The sequence below is a fragment of the Crotalus tigris genome, unplaced genomic scaffold (genome assembly GCF_016545835.1).
Source record: "Crotalus tigris isolate CLP2741 ecotype Arizona unplaced genomic scaffold, ASM1654583v1 scf7180000024281.4978605, whole genome shotgun sequence".
NCBI lineage: Eukaryota > Metazoa > Chordata > Lepidosauria > Squamata > Viperidae > Crotalus > Crotalus tigris.
The window spans coordinates 3,060,186-3,079,721 of NW_024100453.1; the positions used below are offsets into that span (position 1 = coordinate 3,060,186).

General features: G+C 39.2%; 1 protein-coding gene across 16 annotated transcripts in view; it reads left to right on the forward strand.

The window, feature by feature from the left end:
- Positions 1–19,536, forward strand: part of EPB41L1 (erythrocyte membrane protein band 4.1 like 1) — a 185,176-nt gene that overhangs the window by 74,020 nt on the left and 91,620 nt on the right. Inside the window, exon 1 of one of the 16 annotated variants that reach the window (XM_039323699.1) lies at positions 13,227–13,581. The exons of the other annotated variants lie outside the window; for them this stretch is intronic. The gene's annotated coding sequence lies outside the window, so the exon portion shown is untranslated. Of the gene's footprint in view, positions 1–13,226; positions 13,582–19,536 lie in introns of those variants that run through there. 16 annotated transcript variants of the gene reach the window in all.

Sequence of the window (19,536 nt, forward strand, 5' to 3'; positions counted from 1 at the left end):
TGTCTCTGTACAAAGCAATTCTGGGGTCCTTTTGGAAGCACATGATGTGTGTGGTTTAGAATGATAAGTAGTGTTAAATTCTCTCTTTTTTAAATGGAACAATTTTTATGTGAATTTGCAAATTCTTTGCCAGCTATGTTTTCCCTCCCAGCAGCTCTATTATCTCCCTTTCCAGATGGGAAACTTAGGCAGAATCATTTGCTAAAAGCCAAAGAGTACATGATGTTTGAGAACCAAATGGTGGGGTTCTGCCTGAGAGCCATAGTTCTCCAGTAATTTTCCCCAGAATTCCCAATATGCTGGCTGGAACATCTGCCAACTGGAGTGCCAGCAGGTCTGGAAGAAGCTGGGGTAGGTTGGTTTAAAAATGGTGTTCAGTATGGAGCCCAGTGCAAATCTGTCATTCAGTTGCTGAGTGATGCTCTCGATAATGAAGCCAATAGTAACAATCCAAGCAACTATCAGATGAATACAATTCCACTGTTCCTAGCTGGGCAATCAAGTAACAAATCGGTAAAGCAGGTTAATCAGGAGTCTGGTGAGAATTTAGAAGACAGCAGGAATAAAATAGGTAATAAGCAAGAACATCTGGGAATTAATAAATCAGCAGGGACACTATCTGAATGGTTGAGATCTTCAGTGGTCTTTGAAGTTTGAGTGGATTTTTTAAAAGGAGAATTAATGATTCATTGGAATATGTGGCTACAAACTTTAAGGATTGAAAACACCTGAAATTGATTTCTTCATTGGACTAAACTGCAACATAATTTGTGATATTGTATGTTGTATAAATTTAGCCATTATAGTTTATAAATTACCATTTATTACTTAGAACAGCCTCTAACCTGGATCTTTTACAGATATTTAAGCCTAGAATCTATGTTTGGGAATTTAGAGGCAGTGGTGGGATTCAGTTGGTTCTCACCACTTTGGCAGAACCAGTAGCTAATTTTTTGTTGCCCAGAATGGACTTCCAGAAGTGGCATCTACACAGAGAACCAATTGTTCACCTATTTGAATCCCATCACTGTTTAGAAGTCTTAGTCAAATTACATATGGAGGCAACAGATTGGACAAGGTTGCTCAGGAAATTGTTGGGATGAAGGAAAACCAGGAATGATATGTGTCTTATGGACTGCTACTACTGAGTGTAATGTTTTCATTTCTTGTGCTATAAGCACCCAGCTAAACTGGAACATGACCTGTTCAACGCTAACCATGAAAACTTTTAAAATGATTTCCCCAAGTTTGACAGAGGCTAATATACTGAAAAAATGGATAACCTTTTGCTGCTTTAGATATGGCAAATATTCATTTCCCCTGAGCCTTTTGATTCCAGACAGCAATCAAAGGGTCAATCAGCTCTGATCCAAGAAAAAAAAATGCATCCGACAGAATACTGTAAATTCCTTCTCAGGCAGCTTGTTGTGATGAGACTAGTAGATTGCCAAATCATTGGGAGTGCCTGACCCAGCTTTGAGGCCTTTGTCCCTCTGGGATGCTGAGTTTATAATTAGAGCTATTAGAAAACCAGTCTAGTCTTCCTATCCCTACCAACTTACTGTGCATCAGTGACCTTGATATATCTCTGTTCTCCATCAGTCCCGTTTTTTCACATCCTCAAAGCACAAAATTTATTCATGCTTCTTTTACTTATTTATTTATATCCTCCCTTTATTTTTACAAATAACTCAAGGTGGCAAACATACTCAACATACCTTTCTTCTCCTATTTTCCTGATGACAACAATCCTGTGAGGTGGATTGGACTGAGAGTGACCGGCTCAAGGTCACCAAGCTGTCTTTCATAGCTCAGGTGGGACTTGAACTCATAGTCTATTGTAGACACGTCAGACTCACGATGTCACGTGAGGTCGGGCAACGTATTGGAGCTTTTTCCTCATTGCCAGCAATGGGGTGGGTGCAGTTTCATCATGACGCGTCCAGTGACACTCCTGGTCTATTGTTTTCTAGCCTGTGGTTTAACTACTAGACCAAACTGATCTTAATTACCCCATCAGTTATCCAGTGCTAATCCCATTGCCTGGTAACATATTAAAAATATGTTAATTTGTCTGCATTAATACGTCTGATGTGATTTATGCCTTCTTCCCTGGACATCCTTGTAATTTATCAACAAAAGAATTCCCCTAAGAAGGATATGCATTTCCTTTCTCTTTCTGCTTTTTTCCTTTTAGAAAGATAGAAAACTGAGTCTGCCTTACATCAGAAAAAGCAGCCTGGTTCAAGTAGCACCAGGGAATGTAGGCCAGCAAAGAATACAAGTAAGAATTTATGCCTGAAGAGTACAGGAAGGTTTTTTTTACAAAAAGTATTTCCAGTTGTGGGTAGAAAGCTGATATTTTATAAAACAAATTTCAGAATTCCCATATCATAAATCTTGAACATTAGTCTTGTTATTTTGTATATCTTATTGCACAATCACTGTAGTTTTAACTGTTTCCTTGTGCACTATAGGTGTCTTCCTGATAATTTAGACTATAACGTCCACAATCTTGTCATTGGCTATACATGGTTTGAAGTAAGGTCTTCATCCTGGTTCATCCAAGCCGGGAATAAATAAGCAAACATGGCGACTGCTTTGGGAAGAAGGTTACAGTTTATTGCAGAAAGATGGTTCTTCAGGAAAGTGCAGAGGAGAGAGAAGGAGCGCGAGATCGAGCACATGGGCAGTAGGTTTTATACCCCCCCTAGCCTTTTGTTTGGAAGGTTCCTGTTCCTGTGGCATGAACCTTGAGGCTGTTTCTGATATCTGTGGTTTAATTCTATTATCATATCCTGCTTCCCAGGTGATGGGGCTGATTCCTAGAGTTTGGGTGGAGTATGGAGATCTTCTCTTTTGTCTTGATTGCTCTGGCTCTAACTTTCTGATGGTTTTACATTTGCATTTGTATGGGCCTAGCTCTTGCTTGGGGCAGAGAGATAGATTTGGGGCCAGGTTTGGTTTTAAAAAGTCCTTTTGAGGAAAAATATATTTTTCTGCCCTTTTTAATATTTCCTTCTGGGGGGACTAACTTCCATCAATAGTTATGACATTCTAACTTAAAAACAAACAAACAAGCAAGGTATGTATCTTTGCTTTAATCTTGATTTTCTTATTTAATTTCGTCAGCCTTTCTCCGTTTTCAAGATTACACTGCATTTAGAATGCAAAGTTTGAGTAAAATTTTAATTGTCACTCTTGTGATAGAAGGCCATGATGTGAATAATGTGTGCTTTTTTGTGTAATATGATTTTTTTAAAGAAATTCACAAGCATTAAACATTTTTGTGAAGGAAAACTATCAGCATAATTTAAAATCAGTATTATCAATGGCTCATCCTTATGGTGAGTAAGAAATAAATATACTTCTTAAAAATTTAAATTTTAATCTATCAAATCAAACAAATGGTAGAACTTTTCAGCTACTCTATAAAGTAAAATAATTTCATTGCAAGTAAACAGAACCAAAGCAATCCAACAATGTAAAACTTTACTTTTAACGGGCTTGTTAATGATTATATAATTCTTGAAAATTAGGTATAATTTGAAGGCAGACTCTCTTGTTCCACCAAAGTCAGGGGAAAAAAAAGAGACAAAAGTATTTCTGTACCTTAAATGAGCATCTCTTAAATGATCAGAACTTTTCATGCTCTCCAAAAAAGATTACTTGTCCTTTGAAAGGCAAACTAAATGTGTTAAAAGATGAACTGAATAGATAACACATACCCCCCCACACACACAGAGAGAGAGAGAGAGAGAGAGAGAGAGAGAGAGAGAGAGAGAGAGAGAGAGAGATGCATCTGGGGTTTATGCAAGGCCCTGAAATAGTTGGATTTCTTTGGATTCAACATCTTTCTCAAACTGTTAAACCTGCTCAGCATTTGTGTGGAAGGCAGTTTCTGGAACTCTCCGTCAATTGAGTTTTGACCTTCCTGGGAACTGCTGGCTTATTTTGATGTGTATAAATCAGCCATAGTGGGCTTTTCATCTTTTCAACTTGTCAGATTGACCAGATCTGTTAAAAATATTCTGCAGTGATACAGCATTTTTCTACATGGAAAGTCCCAAATTCAATCTCCGCTTAAAACAGTCAACTTGTGGCTCTGGGGCTTCATATAACAGCCAGTCCTCCTTTTTTAAAGCTCTTGAAATACCCTCTGGAGCATTATCAAACTAAACTGGTGTCATAGTTTTCTGCCAGTTGGGGGAAGTAAATGAAACTGAAATGCAAGTGCCAAATTAGAGCTTAATGTAGTTTAGAAAATAAAACAGCCCAGCAGTTTCTCCTCTCCATAAACCCAGAAAAAAAGAAAAAAAAATCCAGCTTAACTCAGGCTTGTGTCACTGTCCATTTTGGGTTTTTTGTTGCATTCCTGTGGTTGTTTTTGTTTTGGTATTATTTTTCTCTTGGTCATCAAAAGATTATTCAATCCTGATATTAAAAAGAACAGGATCAGGAGAAATATATAAATGCAGTCGCATTTTTTTAGTACTGGGGAAAAAAATCATTAACAGCTCTGTGAGCAAAAGGAGGAGCCTGCATAATTTAACAATGTAAACACATTTAACAATGTAAACACATGTAAATTATTTAATGCATTCCATATGCAATAATAAATGTTGCATCTAAAACAAAAACTTAGAAAATAAAATTCTGCAGAAAAAAAATCTTGTAGGTCTTTTGGGGAAAACACAACAATGGAAAATTAGATTCAGTGAGATCCTGCTCTTACTTAATCTGCTCTATTCAGAGGCAAATGAATATCCTTCAGGTTGGATAGTCTTAACAGGCTGCTGAGGAAGAGATGAAAATCTTTTGGGTTTTAGGCATAAGCAAATTGAAGTGATCTGGAATTGGACACTTTCAGCCAGAAAATCATATTGAATTTGGATTGGTTTACTGTATAACTCATTTGTTTTATGCATGGTATTCTCAAGAGTCTTCTTCAACACCAAATTTCAAAAGCATCAATCTTCCATTCCATTCCTTTCTTTCTTCAGTGTCTAATTTCATTTCAATGGAATGTCACAGGAAGAAACATCTAAGGGGTTGCCACAAAGAAGATGGAGTCAACATATTCTCCAAAGCACCTGAAGACAAGGACAAGAAGCAATAGATGGAAGCTAATCAAGGAGAGACGCAACCTAGAACTATGGAGAAATTTCCTGACTGTTAGAACAATTAATCAATGGAACAACTTGCTTCCAGAAGTTGTGAATGCTCCAACACTGGAAGTTTTTAAGAAGAGACTGGGCAATCATTTGTCTTAAATGGTATAGGGCTTTTTGCCTGAGCAGAGAATTGGACTTGAAGATTTCCAAGGTCCCTTCTGTTATGTCCCGAGCCTTTGCAAACGGCTCGGGCGTTTGCAGGCAGTCCCGGGCAGGTGCAAAGCTGCCCGGGACCAGACAGGCTGTCGCCAGCGCCGTGCGCATGCGCGGGTGCTGGCGCGGGAAAAGTAACCCATTTACCCGGGAGTTGCCTATATAAGAGGCTGCGAGGCGTTTGGGCGAGGCTGAAGCCATCTTCCTGTAAGCTGAACGCTGAATAAAAGAAACTGAGAACTCCAGCTGCTTCTCGTGTCTGTTTTCCCGCCAAGGACGCAACACTGGCGACGAAGGTGGGATGCCTTGCACTACCTGGAAAGGAAAAAGTGTAAGCTTACCCAAGGAGTCCTGAGCGGCGGAAGAGGAACGGTGTTGACTCAGCAGCTGCCCGCCAATCCAGTGCGCATTCGGGGGTAGGCTGGCTGATAGACCCGTCTCCTGAAGATCCGAAGATGGCGAAAATCGGAAGGTTTTCGGAATTCGACGTCTCACATCCAGAGCGGTGGGAGTCCTACGTATCCAGAATGGAGAACTACTTCAAGGCAAACCAAGTGAGGGAAGATAGCTTGAAGGCCGCCACCCTGCTTTGCGTTTGCGGCCAAGACGCCTTCGAAATCGCAGAAAATCTTGTAGCACCTGTTCCAGTAGAGTCTGTAAGCTACGCAGACCTGAAGAAGCTGCTGAAAGAGCACTTCCACCCCAAGGTGTCCGTTATCTCATGGCGCCACACCTTCGAGCAGAGGGATCAACGGTCCGGTGAAACAGCCAAGGAATACATCGCCGCGCTACGGAAGGCCGCCAAGCCCTGCGAGTTCAAGGACCTCGAGGAACGACTGAGGGACCGATTCGTGTGCGGGCTAAGGCATCGAGAGCTACAACAGAGACTTTTTGCCAAGGAAGAATTATCCTTCCAAGACGCCTTAAGGGAAGTCACCGCAGAAGAAGCAGCAGGCGGCGCCATCAAAAACATGCGGCCGATCAGAAACAGTGCAGAGGGTGCGTCCGTGCACCAGGAAGACGTCCGACGAAACTCCGAGGAGGATCCGGACGAGGAAGTCGACCGTCTACACCCCGCGAAGGAAGAGAACCAGAAGGGAAGCTCTTCGGCTCTGCTCAAGTGCATCGGCTGTGGAGGTCGCCACAGGAGAACCGACTGCAAGTTCCGCTCCGCTACCTGCCGGGCATGCGGCAAACAAGGGCATATTGCAGCTGTGTGTCTGAGCCGACGAAAGGCACAACCCCAAGAAGAACGCCTGAAAGGTACCAGATTCCCCAGCCAGAATAGGGTAGGGTTTTTGCGCTTCGCGAAGAAGCATCTGTAGAACAGGCACACACAAGCCCATGAAGAAAAAGCTGTCACTCAACGTGAAGCTACAAGGGGTTCCATTATCTATGGAACTAGACACAGGGTCTGCCCTGTCCATCATTTCATTGCATACATTTAGGAAGATTTGTTCCAGTAGTGGGTCTAAGGCCAAGTTAAGGCCTTCTGATATTGTATTAACAGATTTTCAGAACTCAAGAGTGTGTGTTAAGGGGGAGGCCACCCTTAACGTGCAATACAAGAGTTTTGAAGGTCCACTAGACTTATTAGTAGTAGGGGGTGAACGAACGAGTCTCATAGGACTCGATTGGTTTGAGGCCCTGGGGATACACGTCACAGGACTCAACAGCGTACAAACACTCGACCTACAGGAAGTCTGCAAAGAATTTGCAGATGTTTTCAGCCCCCAGCTGGGCACATTCAAAGGACCACCTGTGTCCTTAAAGCTAGACCCCACTGTCACTCCCATTAGGATTAAAGCAAGAAGGGTCCCTTTTGCTTTAAAAAGTAAGATTGACACTGAACTAGACAAACTAATCCAACAGGGAATCCTAGAACCTGTTGATTCCAGCCCGTGGGAGCACTGGGGAGCAAAATGTCATATAAAATAAATGTTGTATGTTGGTAGTAGTTTTAGCCCGGGGGAAAGGGGTGTTATGTCCCGAGCCTTTGCAAACGGCTCGGGCGTTTGCAGGCAGTCCCGGGCAGGTGCAAAGCTGCCCGGGACCAGACAGGCTGTCGCCAGCGCCGTGCGCATGCGCGGGTGCTGGCGCGGGAAAAGTAACCCATTTACCCGGGAGTTGCCTATATAAGAGGCTGCGAGGCGTTTGGGCGAGGCTGAAGCCATCTTCCTGTAAGCTGAACGCTGAATAAAAGAAACTGAGAACTCCAGCTGCTTCTCGTGTCTGTTTTCCCGCCAAGGACGCAACACCTTCCAACCCTGTTATTCTGTTATGGTCTCACAATTTTAATCTTGGAGGTACAGATTCATCGTGGTATCTGAATATCAAGAGGGACCTTGGAATTCTAATGGATGATCACTTAAATATGAGCCAGCAGTGTGCAGCAACAGCCAGAAAAGCTAATACAATCCTTGGTTGTATAAACAGAGGCATAGAATCCAGATCACATGAAGTATTAGTACCACTTTATAAAACCTTCGTAAGACCACACCTGGAATATTGAACCCAGTTTTGGTCACCACATTACAAATAAGATTTTGAGACTTTGGAAAAAGTGTAGAGAATAGCAGCTAGGATGATTAAAGGCCTGGAGCCTAAAACACATGAAGAATGGTTGCAGGAACTAAGTACGGTTAGTCTAGAGAAAAGAAGGATTAGGGGTGACATGATAGCAGTATTGCGTTATTTGAGGGGCTACCACAAAGAAGAGGGGGTCAACTTCCCCCCCAAAGCACCAAAAGACAAGAAACATGGCAAAGTGAATGGGGAAGATGGCAGGAAGTCACAAGTCATAGTCATGTGATATTGCATTTAATGACCAGAATTGGAACTGGCATCTTAAGTCATTCTACTTCTTGATTCTTTTGTTTTATAACCTTGTAGCTTAGCTATGGATTTCTCAGTCCCAATTATAGTGTTAACATAGAATGACCTGTACTAGAGTTTACAGAACACCTGCATTTTCAGCTATCAGAACAGATGCTGATGTTTCTTTCTCCACTTTTAAAAACATGCTAATCTTTTCCCAACCTCTCTTAATTTATATTCAGCATATAGGCTGAATAAATAAGGGGAGAGTTTATGGCCTTATCTTACTCCTTTCCTGTCTTAGAGACAGTCTATTTTGCCATATTCTAACTGGACTGTGGCATCCTGTCCTGCTTGAATATTGGTGGCTAGACCTTCCTTCTTCTTTTACTCAACCCTATCTCTTCAATTTTATAGAAATAAATAGCAACTAATTATTGCTTTGCGCAGCTGAGCAAAATATTCTATCTTTCATGCCATGGGATAACATAGACTATCAGAAAATTACTTGTAACCAAACATATCACCTTCCTTTTCAAAGGAATGCTTTTGAGGAAACAAAAGTTGAATTCTTCCTATTCTGCAGTTTTTTCCCCATTCAGCTTCCTAGATATTTTAAGAACACTGGACTATAGATATTTGTCACACATTGTTATCTTTTTTTTAATGTGCACTGATCCAAATTCTCCTATTTGCATAAAATATACAACAGGTTTTGACTGCTTCCTAAATGATGACTATGACTTTTGGACCTTGCAAAATTACAACCCTCTGATATTAGTTAAATTTATACAATTCAGACAAATATATGAGCCTGAAAAAAGATGATGCTGCCTAAGGAACCCAATCAATAACACTAATATGGCTTTCATAGCAGCAACATTTTTTCCACCCTCATATGGAAATTTGAAAACAGTCAAAGTGTATACAGCCATAATAGAATGTCCACTGTTAGCATTATGTGTGAAGCATCAATGAACAGTATCTCTGCTCAGCATAACACCAGTCAAAAAGGCGATAATGAACACAAGAGCTTTGCTGGCAACCCATTGAATGGTTCTTTTTGTGGTCAGAGCACCCAACCATTTCTGATTACAAAGCAAGCTTCATAAAGAGGTTGTTTTTGTCTGTCCTGTTGGATTAGGACTGCAAAAATCAGTGAGTGGAGGTCAGAGGAACTCATAAGGAAATCAGTGGTAAATCTGATTTGGAAATTGTACAGTCAATCCAGATGCAAAATACCATGGCGGGGCAAGAAAATCTGCAGGGAATTATTTTCTGCTTTCAGGAGAAATAGGAGGGATAGATGTTATGGTCCATACTTGTTATATCAGTTACAGATTTTTGTAAAATGCATGGAAGGGAGGACTGTAGAATTTAATATATTGTGCAAATTTCTATGGATGCGCAATTTATATATCAAATTAAAACAGAGATTTGTTCTGTCCGAGGTTGTTTTAAATATTTTCTTCTCACCCAGTTTTAAAAAAAAAATCTATAAATAAAGCTAGTCCTTAACTTCTGACTGTTTGTTAACTATGATTCAAATTTGCAGTGGCCTCAAGAAAAGTGACCTATGATCCCCATTTTCAAAGTTAATGACTGTTGCAGCATTCCTGTTGTCATGTGGTTGAAATTCAGGTGCTGGACAGCTGCTAATATTTATGATGGTTGTGGTGTCTTGTCACATGGTTGCAATTTGTGACTGACCTAGCCAGCTTCCAAAGTCAATTGGGGAAGCCAGATTTACTTAATGTGATTAACTTAATGATCACAGGGAGCCACTTAAGATTACATTAAAAATGCTCATAAAATCTGGTCCAGGCACTTAATGACTGCATTGCTTAGTGACTGAAATTCTATTCCCAATTGTGGTTGTAAGTCAAGGACTAGCTATAGATGTCAGTTACATGTCTGTCTAGATTTCATAGGACATTTTATTGTGTCTGTGTAAACATAAACCATAAGAGTGGGATAGTGAAAAATCTAAAGTAATTCCTCTGTAAGCATTTTCAGATTACTGTCTATCAATTAGCATAGTTTACACATTGTTACAAGTCACAATGTGGTTTGTTAGGGTTTGGCTTAGTGATATTGAATGAATCTAACCATAGCTGTAAATTGTGGTTAATAATGGTGTATGATATCTGCAGTTGTAGCTTACTGAATAAAAGAAGGTGAACCTAGCCATTTTTTTCTGTCCTCTGACTTAAACTTTTATATTATAATAAAAAAGTAATAGTACATATTCTGGCAAAACATACCAGATAGGGAACATGAGAATTTATTGTCTAGTTTCTGTGAAGAGTAAATAGCTTGAGATAGTGATTTCATTGCAATTTTGTCTAACAAAGTCTCTTAGTGACTCTAGATGTATAACTTGATTGTTTGCAGTACCAAATATTCTAAGACCTGGTTTGTTTTAAAAACCATAACGGCTTCATTCACTCACAATGTTCTATCACATAAACCACACTTTATATACTGCAGTGGCTTGGAACACATAATCCTCTTAGTCAGGGGTGTCAAACTGCTGGCCCATGGGCTGGACGCATCACGCAGAAGCCGTGCTCACCTCATTGCCAGCAATGGCAAAACAGTCCCGATACATTGTGCGACGTCATGTGACATCGTGAGTTTGACATGTCTGCTCTAAGTTAAACAAAGCAATTTGTCTCTAACTTACCTAGTTAGAGACTGCTTCTATTGGAGCGTTTACAGTATTTGTAAGTAGCAGTCTAATTGCTTTAATGGGAAGTCATCTGGATAGTAAGGTCAACTTACAGGAGGCGCTTTTAAAGATACTGGCACTTCCCAAACCTGTTTGTTGGACACATTGGAGAGTGCAATTTAATTTGCTCCCAAGTTGTGGAATTGTTCTCTCAAGAATGGTTTTCTCTCTCTATACTCTGGTAGTAAAAACTGTTCAACAGTAGTGGATTCTCTTCATCAGGAGTGTTTAAATGGATTCTGCATGGCCATCTTCTGGTGATAATTTTAATAGTGGGTTCCTGTACTGGGCAGGGAGTTGGATTTACTGATCTCAAATATTCCTTGTTATTATATTTTGTAATAATTTGCTTTTCAGAAAGCAGTCAATTTTTTCCTTTTTTTAGCCAGTCTGTTTTGTTTGAGCTAGTAGTGATTGGTAATATTCTTTCTGGAAATTTATTTCTTTATACTTTTTCATGCAGATGATGTTGATTGTTGTAGGAAATGAAATCCTACATCGCTAGGAAAGATAATTTGTGTCATGTTAATTAACAGCTAGTCCTTCATAGTCATAAGCTGTTATAAGCATAAAAACCCATGAATGCATCACTAGCCAAGGTAGATTAGATATTCAGATGGTCTTCAGAATATGTCTGATATTATTTAGAACATGTTTCTTAGGTCAATAGCCTGTATTGATGAACATTAGCAGGTGTGCTTGTAGAACCTCTATTTAATACCATTAAAACAATCTTCCTAAATAAACTTGAACAAATACTAGTTATAAGCTGTACAATTCTGCAGGTAAATGACCAGATATCAAAATATTTATCTAATTAAATGTTGCTGAGCTTGTATCCTCCATGAGTATTGGGATCACAACTCTCAGAATTCCCTATTACTTTGACTGGTTATGAATTCTGGAAGTGTGTTAGGTTGGTGAAGACTGAAGTAGCAGATCCACAGTTTCTCCATAATTCAGTTTCCCGATTTCTTTCCTTATTTGCCTATGCATTTCTCTGCTTAAGAAAAACTTGGTTATAGTGAATTTCCCATAATATATTATTTAAGATAAAAGCTTTTAGTACTAACTTGGATCATCGTATCTTCTTTTCCTTTTGTCACATAGTGGGCATGCCAGCTCCTTCACAAAATAATGTAGCTGATCTCACTCAACTGATTGTGCAAAAATAAAAGTACAGGCTGTAGGTGCTCTACGAATCTCTATTTTTCTGCCTTGCCTCCAGAGCTCCAGATATCACCTACTGAATTTTCAGAACAAAACTGCAAAATAATAGTGTTGCAGTTTCTTATAAAATTTTGGAATAAAACAAAAAGAAATTGATTTATTGATGTGTAAAAACTTGGAAGAAAATGCATGCACATAGACACATTTCCTCACTCTCAAATAAGCCAAAAACCTAGGGACATTAAATACATCATTGTCCACACATCTAGTTGCCAAAAATATGCTTGTCTCAAATCACATAGGGATTTAGAGACTAAAATTGAGTCCTCAGTTGTGGCCAGAAAGAAGTTTGGGCCAGCGAACATATATCCATGCTAGTTGTTCCCATTTATTAAACTTTGAGAATTTATTAAGATAGTTAAATAAATCAATAAACCAATGATGAGAAAGGGGAATCCTACACATAATAACCTCTGACTTTTTCTGGATGCAATAGTGCTAATAGATCGAGTTCACTTTTTAGCTCTGTGTTTCGTTTAGATATTTGTGTATTGGATTCTAGAATAATGAATTGTGAACAGGAACTATACCCAATAGTAAAGCAATCTCTGCTATAAAATCCCTGTTGCTTGGAAATTCAATATACAGGATACTAATGAAGGGTGAGATATGATTTGGCAGATGATTTCAGATCCTCTATTAAGCTTCCATAGAGGAACTCGTAGCCCTGTCTGAATTTAGCGAGTTCATCTAATCACTTCAATAACAATGATGACCTTTCTTAAGATAAATGATCTTTTGTACTCAATAGTTGGTCCATGTATGTTAACTGCCTTTTTTTCTTCCCTATCTTACATTCTTACCAATACTGTGCAGTGGCACGTGCTAAGGATGTCTGAAAACTTGCTTGTTAATTAGATCGAGGTAATAAATAGGAGTGTGACAAACAAAACCAAACATTAACAGAGGCATGGGGCCTCTTTAGAGTCCTGGAAAGCAAACATTCAGGCACTTTCCCTTATTGTGTTTGCAGCATTATGCTGCATATAGGAGAAGGAAACACAGAGCTGTTTTGTTCATTGGGGGCTTCTTTGAAATGAGCCAGATGTTTACAGCTAAGGAGGACTAAGATGTGTTATTTGAAGGGGAGAGGGAGAGGGAAGGCTGAATGAATACCACTGGGTGCCTAACAAGCATTCCTGCTGTTAGTCTAAAGCCATCTGCTAGATTTGTGTGAAAAAGGGAAATCCTTCAGGGACAGAACAGGAGGGGGGGAAGAAAGAGTGAGTCATGGAGAGGCAGACAGCTCTATCATTGAGGTTCTGCTAGGCAGCATGGGAGAGGATCCTAGACTCCCCACTCCACCCCCTCCAGCTGTGGGCTACAAGGTTTGCAGCGACTGCAGTATGCATCAATCAATGCGTGGGGGTGTTAAAGTTGGTGGAGAGGTTGCTCTGCAGAAAGAAACGCCATTGTACAAACAGCACCAGCCCAGTCCAGACGAGTGACACAGCAGGATGGGCAGCTCTCACAAAGGTAGGGCTGGCTTAGCCAAGGAGGGAGATGAGAAATAGTAGCTGGTTTGTTTCCTTTGGCTTTCAACTCAAGCAGAGATTTTAGCCTTGTTGTTTATTAGCAGAACATTAGCATTGTCTAAAAAGCAATAAGATCTAGTTCATTAGTTTCCAAAACTGCTATCTGTATCTATATAGCCTCGAGCCAATAAAACGTAGTTCCCGAAGTTTTCACTGCACCAAAGACAGGAAGGGGAAGAAGGATGTACTTTTCTGCTCAATGCATTTATGTTTTTAAAGAGGATGCTGCAGTCTGCGCGCCTGGTTTCTTATGACAGCAGTAGAATTAAAATGCTATGTTATGTTGTGGAAATGACAATTTAGAATGTGTAGCGGCTGAAATTTTACAGCTGTTTTCATCATCTCTCCATTGTTTAAGTTATTTAATAGTCCAGGTGAAAGAATAACAATCCTTTAAAGTGTTGTATATAGAAGGTTTATAGTAGAAGGAGTTAAACCATGGAATTTTGGGATTTATTAAAGCATTTTTTTCCTCCTCTGTACTTTGTGTATAGCACTTGCCTTTCCTGTTAAGAAACGCTCTCTTGAAAAGCTAGATAATTCAGAAAGGGCTCATTTTACTCAATGCTCTGGATTAAATATACCCGTTTTAAAGCAGCGTTCTGAACATTGTCCAAGGAAGTAATTACATCTCCCAGAATTCCTACCTAGCATGCTGTCTGGGGGATGTAGTCAAATCCTCTTTAAAATATGATGGGTTGTGAAAAGTTAATTCTGGAGCAGTATCATAATGCAGAATGATTGTTGCTATGTTTTAAGAAGCTTTTAAGGTGTGTTAAAATAGAGAAGGCCCAGCCACCTTTTCTTACATGGCATTCCTGTGAAGGCTCTGTACAGACTTCATGGCTTCTTTTTAGGCTATTTCAATAATTGAAACCTCACCTTGAAAAGCACCCCTAAGCTTTTAATAGCCACAGTGCGGAAAGTAGAGGTGAGCAAGAGGTTTTGGGAGGATCTTATCTGTGTAACATCGTTGCAGGAATGATTAAAAACAAGGGAAACCCTCTCCTACCCTAGCAGTCTTTTAAGACAGACAAAAAACTTCAACCAGGAATTATGTGACCTTTATACTGTATCTAGGAAGATCAAGTGCAATATTAATATTAATTATTTGTTTCTTGATGGCGGGCAGAGAAGCCTTTTGGTTAGAACAAGATAGTGGGATACAAGTTGTTTCGGAGAGGTTAACAGCAAGTGCAGTTTTTCTTAAGCCTCCATCTCAAGTTGTGCCTACCAGGTTTTAAGTTTTAAAAGGGCAGCAGCCTGGCTCCTCTGCAGCTTGGGCACTCTGTCAAAGGTTTTTGGCATTTCCTTGCATTGTTTAGTCCAGGGCTTTCTCTGTATTGCTAGTTCCCCCGTCGCCTGAAGAAATGGAGCCTGTTCTATTTGTCAAATGCCTCAGTTATGAGGAGGGATGAGAAGTGCCTTTTCTTAATCAGTTTCTCCATCAGTCTTTGGCCCACTTGTTCTCCTTACCACAGCCAACAGGTATCCTATGTTGCCCTAGCTTAAATGGGAAGATAGATTGGGCAGAGAGGAACAAGCTGAGAAGTTGTATTTTTATATTCCTCACCAACATGGCTCACATATCACACTGTGATATTGCTTGCTGTTTGATGGTTTATTGAGTAAATCACAATTTGTTTAATTTGTACAAAATGCTAAGTCATAAGCCATAATTTAGAGTAGAAAGCTGGGTTTACACAACATGCCAAATCAAAATCAAATAAACTATATTATGGCCTAGTACAGTATGTTTGAACCAGGCCATTGCCTATCCTAGTTAGTTTTATCCATAGCTTGTTGATAAATCATAGTAGCCTGTTCCTCCTCTTATTTTCTCCATAACACCCTGTGAGGTAAGTTGGGCTGAGAGAGTATGGCTGGCCCAAAGTCACCCAACCAGCTTTCATATTAAGGTAAGACTAGAACTCACAGTCCCCTGGTTTCTAGGCTAGTCCTTAACCACAACACCAAACTGTACAGTAGATTTTCCTAAGCAAGCTTTATTTTATTTATTTACTTACTTACTTACTTACTTACTTACTTACTTACTTACTTACTTACTAAATTTATATGCTGCCTGTCTCACTACCAAGTGATTCTGGGCAGCTCAGCTTTACAACCAGATGCTTTCCAAATTATTTAGAAATACAGCTCCCCAAAGGATATTGCAGTTCCAACATCTCCAGAGGATTCTAGATTAGAAAAATCTGTTGCAAAGTAAAATTACGTGAATTCCAGGCTTCTGAGACAGCTTTATTCCAGGAATGGAGGAAAGAACAAACATATTTTTAAGGAGGCTTCAGTGATAACATCTGTTTTGTTCAGCAGTACCGCCTAGGTAATGGTCCCCAACTGCAAACACATCTAGAAGATCCCATGTGAAGAAGTTGAAATAGAGGTTATCACCTTTGGCTTAGAGTGCTTTTTATCAGTAGTTTGACAGATAGGCTAGTTTCCCAAAACAATCTAAAACTTAAACCTAGTTTCACTGAATATATGGTGAACTCCAAACTATCCAAACTAGTCACCATGATATAAAAAAGATGAGATGTTGAGACTCTAGAAAGAGTGCAAAGAAGAACAGCAAAAATGATTAGAGGACTGGAAGCCAAAAGATATGAAGAACGATTGCAGGATTTGGATATGTCTAGTCTTATGAAGAGAAGAAATAGGGGTGCCATGATAGCAGTCTTCCAATATTTGAGGGGCTGTCACAAAGAAGAGGGAGTCAAGCTATTCTCCAGAGCACCTGAAGGCAGAACAAGCGGTGGATAGAAACTAATCAAGAGAGAACCAACCTAGAAATAAGGAGTAATTTCCTGATAGAACAATTAATTAGTGAAACAGCTTGCCTTCAGAAGTTGTGAGTGCTCCATCACTGGAGATTTTAAAGAAGAGATTGGACAGCCATTTGTCTGAAATGGTGTAGGGGCTCCTGCTTAAGCAGTTTGTTGGGCTAGAAGACTTCAAAGGTCTTTTCTGTCTCTTGCACTGTTATTTTGTTATTCATCTTAATGTAGTGTAATGTGTCTTGCAAAGGTAGCCATAGAAGATTGGTGGTTTTAATCGGTCTTTATACGGGCTATGAATGAAAGGCATAAGTATATTCCTAATAAAACACAATTGGCATCCCACCCCAAATCATCTGAGTATATTGAGACTTCTATAAATTCTTCAAGGACTATTGTTTTGTACATGGACATCAGATTTATAAAATTAAAAATTCTATCTTAGCTTCCTGTTAAAATGCAGTATCCCTAAATATTCAGTCATGTTCGCATGGCAGACTGTACAGTAAGTTTTCTTTCTGTTACTCAGAGTTTGGATTTGCTGAGTTGTTGGTGCCCTTAATTAATATATGGATGGATACCTCCATTATGTCAACAATGAAACATGGGTACTGTATAATGCTTAATTCTGCATAATCACTCAGGAATTAGTTCATCCCCTATTTTTGTTTCTTTTTAAATGTTTTCTGAATCTGCAGAATTAGCAGTTTTGCTAAGCTGGAAGAGCATTCTGTTATGTGACTACTTAGATCTCTTTCCTGTGTTTGAAGGTGTTTGCTTATTTAGTGGGACCCAAACAGATTAATTGTCATTCTAAAAAGATTATTTATATTAAACGATTATAGAATAATAGAATTGAAAGGGGCCTTTTAGGCCATCTAAATCCAACCTCAAACCTGACCTTGTTAAATGAGTTAATGAAGATTGGATAACAAAATAAAGAAGGAGAGAGATATTTAACTGGATCTTCTGCATTAAAAAGAGTAAAATAATTAATATAAAGAGCTGATTCAGGTTCTACCTCAGATACAAGAGAGCTTAGTGAATGGCCCTTCACTGTTGTCTCAGATGACCTTTCTCAATCTTAATTTCCTTGCAAGATAAAACATCCTGACCACATTCTCTTCACTGTTTTATTAGCGCTCTCTCTCTCTCCCTCCCTACCTCCTGCACTGAAAGATGACTCATCTTTCACTTTTAGTATGCATCTCTGTAGTTTTTTTTTATGATAAAGTACTAGATGTGGGGTAAGGGCCAAATCTGGATTTGATTCACTTTTATTCACAACTGTGGCAGAAGTCAAGTTGAGAGTGTTTAAACAACCAAAAGTATTGAAGTCAGAGTCCAAAACTATTGTTGCCTCATATTATATTTGCTCTCATTTGTCAGTTTAGCTAGTAGTCTGCCCGTCCATTGAACCATGGGCAGTTAGATAATTTTCCACCAAGTGTCAATAATTCTTCAATCAACTTCTATAGATGCTGCAGTACATTTTGGAAGTACAAGTACTCAGGAATTAGCGTGAACTATTAAAAATCTATGACTCAAATATCAACTTTCTTTCTTCTTTTGAAACTTGTCACTACTGTGTTCTTTATTACATTAATCTAGAGCAAATGAAAGTTCAAATTATTTTATCTGAAGCATAAAGGTAACAAGACCTTGAGGAGTCCAAACTAGATCTTTGATGCATGAGAAAGATAAATAAGCAGATTTAGGCAGTTCAAAAATAAAGCATTCAGAAAAAAATGAAAAGCTTTCCCAGCTGAGAATAAACTGGCCCCATTCAGAATGTTCTACTTGGATATCTCAGATGGATTTTTGTTCCATTGGAACAAAACTCAAAATGCTTTGGTTATTGGTTATTTGTTTTTGCTCCTCCTTTCCCCTGTCTCTCAAGCCCTAAGGGACAGAGCTCATCAATCATTGAAGCCAAACAATTATGGGAGTTATGTTTCCAAGGTCCAAACCAAAACCTATGTTTTTTTAAAAAAAGGAAAAGGATCTAAAGAAGTAGTTCTGAAGTAGAACTTGTCATTGACTATTGTTGCCAAACTTTGTTATTCTACATTTTTAAAAAAGAGTGTGACTGAAGCTTCATAACTTAATGTGCCATAATCTAAACTAAAAGTCTCTTGCAACTGCCCAAATCCATGATTGTATGATGCTTTTGGTGCATCAAAATATAAAAAAAAATTCTCTCTCTCTCTCTGCTATTCCCACTCTGCCCTCATATTGACAGATTAATCACAAACAGGCACTGTTCCTAAGAAATACAGACACCTGTATGGAAAGGAGGATCATTCATATATACAATATCATACCTAATACTCATAACACAGTACCTGATCTTCTGCAAAGGTGAAAGAAAAAAGTTGAAGCTTGCAGTTCTTTTCCTTCATGCAACTGCAAGGGGAAAACACTAGTGACTTAATGCCCCCAGTTCTCTGTCAAGAGGACAAAAGAATCATATAGTATCATCCCATAGATAACACAGCTTTCTGTGCTTTTGTTTCCTTTTCTTTCTCTTCCTCACCACAATCTCTTGTTCACATCATTTCCAAGTTCCAAATGGGGATCTCCTCCCAAGTGACTTTTGGGTGCATATATGTTTGCATCTATCTCTCTAGTTGACTGCCCTTATCCCTTTTCAGAAATTGTACCCTCATTACGCTGCTTAGCCACCCAGCCTTACCCATTCTGCTGCCTTGTGACTTCTGCCACGAAACTACAATAGATAGGGCCTGTACTGCCTGTTTTGCGCTGAGCCTACAACTTGTAGTGAATACTCAACAATCTTGACTTCATAGATTAAGGTTTTAAGGCAAGATAACCCTCTGCAATCAATGCTAGTAAGTAGGGAGAATTCACAGATGTGAGCTGTTATCTCCCTCCTTTCTTCCTTTTTTCTACTAGCACTAATGGCCTAATTTATTTTTTTAAAAAATATATGAAGTACTAGTCCACTTTCAGAAGTTAAATAGTTGAGTGAGACAATCCAACTATTATGCTTCAAGACTTTTTTTTGTGGATACGTGTAGGATGAGTAGTTGGGGCAATTTGCCATTAAAAAAATATCCTTTGTCATAAAAGATGACAGT